At 39.8% G+C, this 7239-nt stretch overlaps 1 long non-coding RNA gene across 1 annotated transcript; it reads right to left on the reverse strand.

The window, feature by feature from the left end:
- Nucleotides 1–251: 251 nt before the first annotated feature.
- Nucleotides 252–6736, reverse strand: LOC120985763. The gene is made up of 2 exons (XR_005775576.1): nt 6605–6736; nt 252–650 (listed from the first exon to the last, which is right to left on the reverse strand). It is a non-coding gene; the product is annotated as an uncharacterized LOC120985763 (long non-coding RNA).
- Between the last annotated feature and the right edge of the window lie 503 nt (nt 6737–7239).

Here is a 7239-nt window from a genome sequence, read left to right on the forward strand (position 1 = left end):
GGGACAGGCAGACAGTTTTGTAATATATTATCCAATGGAAGCCAGTGATTTAAAGCTGTATGGGGGAGTTTTATTAAGGTATTTTTGCCAGCTGTGTAAAATATGCTGGTCAGAATGGGTGCCATATCTTTGAAGCACCTGTTCTGACATAAAAGTAGAATAAAGTAGAATAAAGTAGATGAGGCTAAAAAAAGAGCTTCATAAAACGGTAAAAAACTCCTAAACATGAATAAGCAATGTCATGGCTACTATTATCCAGAGAGTTTATTTTATTGTTCTTTCCAACACTATGTATGGCATTGAAAGCCTATTACAATCAGTTATTTGGCATATTTTAGTTCCAACCTTTCCATGCGTAAGAATTCAATACCCCAATTTGAAGGATTTTCCCCTGTGCTATCCTTTTGCTGTCAGAGGCTTTCTTCTCAGAATGCAGAGTAAGTCTTTGTAGAAGCTGGTTTAGACATTCTGAACTTAGAACCTTGATCTTCCTTGGCTGGTGAAGGAGATCAGAGGCACCACAGCTTGTGCATCGCTTGCTTGAATGAAGTCTTTGTACTAGTTGTTCAGTCTCCCTGTTGCTTAGAGTCTGATGCCCTAATGGGAAGGGAGCAGGTACAATGGTGCCCCAAGGCTTTTTTGACATTTTACTGAAAAGCAATGATTAGTAATGATTTAGAATGTATAGTGTAATATAAAGGCATACAATAGTGTAGTCAGCATGCATTCAGGAGTTGCAAATGGTGAAAACTTAATTAAGAGTGTGCACATGGTATGAAAAATCTGGGGAAACTCGCTAAGTGTGTTAGTGAAATTTACAGTATCTTTCCACATGACTGATGTACACATAAATCAGTATTCTGTTAGAAATGCTATGTTTTTAATACATTAAGTGCATTATATGACAACTTTAACCCCTTAGTGACCACCCATACGTGTTTTTACTGACGTAAACAAAGGATGTTTTAGCTAAACGGCTGGCTTTAATCAATCATTACATGTACTTAAAATGGTGTATTAAAAACTATAACTTGTCCTGCAAAAAATAAGACCTCCTACAAGTACATTTATGAAAAAACAAAAAAGTTCTAGCTCCTGGAATGCAATTTTTTAAAAATGTGCTTGGTCACTAAGGGGCAGTGCTGAGTACCCCCAGTTCAAACAAATTACAGTATATTAAAGTACCCCAATGCTATGACCATGTACAGTGCTGTCTATTAAAAGCACAGCGTGAATGTATTATGAAACCCCCCTAGAGACATGGTATGTACCCTCTTGGATACACATACGTACACAGGTCAAAGATATTTTCCAGGTTGTAAATATTGATGACCTATCCTTAACCTCAACAGGGGCTCCTTACCCCTGCAGATCAGCTGTTTGAAGGGGACACGGTGCTCGGGCAATTTCTAAATCTAGGCTCTGGAGGAAAGCATTGTGTAAAGTGTTAATTTACAATGCATTCAGAAAGTCTTCAGAGCATTTCACTTTTTTTCAAAATTTATGTTCCTGCTTTGTGTTAAAAAAAATTTAATTCAAGTTTTCCTCCAGCAATCTGTACTCAATATCCCATAATGAGAAATTGAATACACAATTTAAGAAAGGAAAAAACTAAAATTTCGAATGGACATAAGTATTTAGACCCTTTGCTATGACTCTTAAAGTTTAGCTCTGGTGGCCTCCGATTTCCCTTGATCATCTTTGATATGTTGGATTGGAATCCACCTGAAGTAATTTCAGTTATTTAATGGGCTTCTGTCACCCCTCAAAAGTCCTTTTTTTTTTTTTGGATAGTTACATTCCTTATAGCGCGATATAGGAGAATATAATCTTGTCACTTACTTTCATGCGGCCGTTTCTTAAGAAAACGAAGTTTTATAATATGTAAATCTGGTCTCTACCAGCAAGTAGGGCGTCTACTTGCTGGTAGCTGCTGCAGAAAACCGCCCCCTCGCCGTGTTGATTGACAGGGCCAGCCGTGATCTCCTCCTCCGGCCGGCCCTGTCAGTATTTCAAAAATCGCGCGCCTCTGTTCATTCGGCGCAGGCGCTCTGAGATGAGGAGGCTCGTCTCCTCAGAACTCCCTCAGTGCGCCTGCGCCGATGACTTCTTCTCTTTCGGTGATGTCATCGGCGCAGGCGCACTGAGGGAGTTCTGAGGAGACGAGCCTCCTCATCTCAGAGCGCCTGCGCCGAATGAACAGAGGCGCGCGATTTTTGAAATACTGACACGGCCGGCCGGAGGAGGAGATCACGGCTGGCCCTGTCAATCAACACGGCGAGGGGGCGGTTTTCTGCAGCAGCTACCAGCAAGTAGACGCCCTACTTGCTGGTAGAGACCGGATTTACATATTATAAAACTTCGTTTTCTAAAGAAACGACCGCATGAAAGTAAGTGACAAGATTATATTCTCCTATATCGCGCTATAAGGAATGTAACTATCCAAAAAAAAAAAAAAGACTTTTGTGGGGTGACAGAAGCCCTTTAAGCTATTGGGTATGATTTGGAACAATACCCCTGTTTATATAATGTTTCACAGCTGACAATGCATATCAGAGCTAAAACCAAGCCAGGAGGAGGAAAGAATTACCCATAGAGGTCAAAGACATGATTGTGTGGAGGAACAGATCTGGAGAAAGGTACAAAAAGATTTCTGCTGCACTGAATGGTCCGCAGGGCACAGTGGTCTCCATAATTCTTAAATGGAAGAAGTTTGGAACAAGCAGGACTCTTTCTAGAGCTGGTAACCAAACTAAGTCATTGTGGGAGAAGGGCCTTAATAAGAGAGGTGATAAAGAACCAATAGTGACTCTGGCTGAGCTCCCAAATATCCTGTGTTCAGATGCGAGAAACCTCCAGAAGTTCAGCCATCACTGCCGCACTCCACTAAACTGGGCTTTATGGCAGAGTGGCCGGAAAGAAGCCTCTCCTCAGTAAAAGACACATATAAGCCTGGAGTTTGCAAAAATGCACCTAAAGGACTCTCAGGCTGTGAAAAAGCAAGATTCTCTGGTCTGATCAAACTAAGAGTAAATGCTTTTGCCTCAATTCTAATCATCATGTCTGGAAGAAACCGGGCACTGCTCATAACCTGCTCAATACCATCCCTACGGTGAAGCATGGTGGTGGCAGCATCATGCTGTGGGGGTGTTTTTTCAGGTAGACTGGTCAGGGTTGAGGGAAAGCTGAGATATTCTTAACCCATTCTGACTGTCTTAAGCATGTAAACATCGGTGGTCAGGAGGACTTCAAAGATGGCCACGAGTGTAGCAGGCACTCGAGACTAATGTATGTGATCAATGATTATGGTGATCCCACACATTTAACCCCTCAGATGCCATGTTCAAATGTGACCACGGCATCTGTGAGGTTAAAAACCGGGAGTGTGCACTCCCGTACATGCATTGGCTCTACTTAGAAAAGATCAAGGGTTCTGGATGAAGGGTGTGGCAGCCTCGGCCCCCCTGATGGATTCTAATGCATTGGAGTCTATGACAGAAGCAATCTAATGATTGCTTGTTAAAGTTCCCTAGGGGAACTATTAAAAAGTGTAAAAAAAAATAATAAGTTTTTAAAGATATAAAAAAATATAAATTGAAATCCCCCCCTTTCCCCAAAATAAAAATAAAAATACATAAACAATATTAAAAAATAAACATCATAGGTATCGCCACAAGTGAAAACACCCGTACTATTAAAATATAAAATGTTTATCTCATACAGCAAATGGCGAAATGGAAATAATAGTCAAAGTCTCAGATTTGCCAGTTTTTGGACGCTTTACTTCCCTAAAAATTGAATAGAAAATAATGAAACAGACATGCACACTCCAAAATGTGGGCAATAAAAAGTACAGATCACCATGCAAAAAATTAACCCTCACACAGAATATAACAAGGCAAACAGAAAAATCGTATTTCCAAAGTTTTTGTTTTTTTTCAGTATTAAAACACAAAGAAAACCTTTACATATGTGGTATCATTGTAATTGTGCCGACTCGGAGAATGAATGTAACAGATCAGTTTTACAGCATAGGAAAAGCTGTAAAAACAAAACCCATAAAACTCAGCACATTTGGAATTTCTTTACCGCTTCCCACTACATTGTGTGTACAACTTGTCCCACAAAAAACAAGCCCTCATATGGCTATATGAATGGAAAAATAAAAAAGTTATAGATTTTGGAAAACTGGAAGTAAAAAATTTGATCCAGAGTGCTCTGAACTTCAGACTGGGCAGAAGATTTACCTTCCAACAAAACAATGACTTTAAATAATATATTAAGGAAAATACAGCATAAAAATAAAAAATTGCTTGTACCCACGCTAGATCTAGTATAAAGTATGTATCTAGTCAAGATAGCAATTAAAAGTCCATAGATAAAACTTGTTTCAGGGACCAGCCGCCTTCTTCAGTTACACAGGACAATGTACAGGTTAAATAAAGGTACAACAATTCTATATATACCTATTTGGGTGCCAAAAAAGGGACACATGAGTAGGTGGAGCAATAATATAAACTCCTGAGTTCATCAGTGCATTCAGTAAAATCTGATGCAATATAAATAAACATAAAAAATAGGTATTTGAAAAATCACCTGACAGAATATAACATTTATTAAACAAAAATGAAAGAAGTGTTTGCAAAACATTTTTACACTGCTAGTCATGTGATGCAGCCATGTGATTTGGTATCCCTAATATATAATGACCCAAGGGTCCATTCATACGACTGTATTTCTGGGTCTGCATCGATTCCGCAATTTTGTGGAAAGGGAGCGGACCCATTAATTTCAATGGGGCCACAAAAGATGTGGATAGCACACCATGTGCTGTCTGCATCTGTAGTTCTATTCCTCAGCTTGCAAAAAAGATAGAGCATGTCCCATTCTTGTCCAAAATCGCGGCCAAGAATAGGCATTTCTATCACAGAACTGGCCTGTGCGTTCCACAAAATGTACACGGCCAGTACCCGTGTTTTGCGCATCCTCAATTTGTGGACCGCAAAGCACTTATGGTTGTGTGAATGGACCCTAAAACACAGCCAAGACAACACAGGAGTGGCTTAGGGACACTTGAGTCCTTGAGTGTCCCAGCAAGAGCCCTGAATTGAAATCAATAGAACGTCTCTGGAGACACCTGAAAATGGCTGTCTACCAACAGTTCCCAGACAAACTGACAGATCTTGAGAGGTTCTGCAAAGAAGAATGGCAGAAAATCCCCAAATCCAAGCGTGTAAACCTTTTGGCATTATACCCAAGAAGTCTGGAGGTTGTAATCGCTGCCAAAAGGTTCCTCAACTAAGTACAGAGTAAAGGGTAAAATTTAGTTTTTCATTTTCAATAAATTATCAAAGATTTACAACATTCTGATTTCACTTTGTCATTATGGGGTATTGAATGCGGAATGATGAGAATAATAGATTTTTTTTAGTTTGAGCACATGGCGGAAACTTAAATTGTGAAAAAAAGTGAAAGGGTCTGAAGACTTTCCAAATGCATTGTGTAGGAGATTTTGAAATGTTGAAGTAACATTTGTTTTTAGACCCTAAGTGCAGGGAAAGAGAGCCCTGATGTGCAGTATAAAGTATTACAGACATTAAAATACTATCAGTACTGTACTATAATACTTTTAGTGCAAGGCTTCCCATAGATTAGCAAGAACAATATCACACTTGGATTTATTCTGTGCTTTTTTGCTTGCAACTGATCAAAAATTTTAGACATTCAATATTTATATTTGACATTTCTTATGCAATACTTAGGCCTGTCTCTCATTTGCGGTAGACAGATCTGGCAGGCTGTTTCGGCTGGGAACAGCCTGCCGGATCTGTGAATTCCGGGCTCTACCATGGGCTGTCGAGATACCGTCCAGCCCCATTCACTATAATGGGTAGACATTGTTATTTCGTCACAAAGCGCATTTTTTTGTAAGTAGTGGGTGCAATGACAGGGAGCTGCGATAGCGCCGCCCCCGTCATTGTACCCCTCAGATGCAGCGTTTATACATGATCGGTGCATCTGAGTGTAAAAACGGTGTGAAATTAACATTTCAATAAATTAAATCAAACTTACCATGTCCATTTGCTTGCAACGGGCTGGCCGCCGCCATCTTGCTTGAAGATCTGTCGCGAGATTACGTAATCATGCCGGGTGACGTCATATATCACCATGCACGGAATTTCGGCCGAGATCTTTAATCAAGATGATTGCGAGCTAATGGAGGAAGTAAGAATGATTTTTTTTCTTTTTTATACTATTTCAGGTTAAATCGATTAGCTTACACGAAGCCCGAGGAGATTCAGATTCGAGGCGATTCGATTCACTCATCTCTAATAGTGGTGACCGGCGATGATTTGTCCGCTACCCAGCAAATATGCTGAGAAGCGGCCAGACGAAAACTGCTGTGTGCGGCGTTACTATTTCGGACACTCCTCTGCATATTTGCCGGGTTGCGACCTGATCTCTGCCGGTCCCCATTATATTGAATGGGGCCTGACGGTATCTCAAAAGAGCATGGTAGCGCCAAGTATTAACAGATCTGTCAGATCTGCTGGATCTGCTTACTGCAAATGTGAAACAAACCTTACAGAAAAGACAGACCTACCTGTTTTTTGTGTCCTGCTACAGCCGTTGAAGATAGCAAATGGTCAGTAGCAGGAACTGAAGGTCAAACCACTGGACATTGTTTGTAAGGGGCATCAATGTAAATGTGCCATAACAAGGGCAACTCTGTTTGAAGAATGATCTTGAAAACTGAGCATTGTAAATAGTAAAATAAAGTAAATAGTAAAATAAATAATAAAAATAATAATTTATTTTGGCATAGCTGGTAGTGATGTAAGGAGCTTTCCTCCCGCTCATTTTGCTGTGGTAGATGCCATTGCCATTAGATACTGTGGCGTTGACTACTAGGGATCAATGACCTGTTTTACAGGTTAGGTTTGAAGTCTTACAACATATTACATCCTTTGTTTGTTCACTGTTGAACGAATGACCTGGGATTGTAAGACTAAAAGAAAATGTTGTCCTTTCTTTCAATGTTTCATTCACCATATGGGATAAATATTGTACACAGCAATGACAATGATCTTTATTTTTTTACTGTTTGTATATCACACCCTTTTCCTAGCTTCAAAAACTTTTTTTTTACTTTTCTCTTTACTCACTCTTGGGGACTTAAACATGCAATTGTCTGATCACTTCTCCGATAGACTACAATAATTTACCATTGCAGCCTAT

The sequence above is a fragment of the Bufo bufo genome, chromosome 1 (genome assembly GCF_905171765.1).
Source record: "Bufo bufo chromosome 1, aBufBuf1.1, whole genome shotgun sequence".
Lineage (NCBI taxonomy): Eukaryota > Metazoa > Chordata > Amphibia > Anura > Bufonidae > Bufo > Bufo bufo.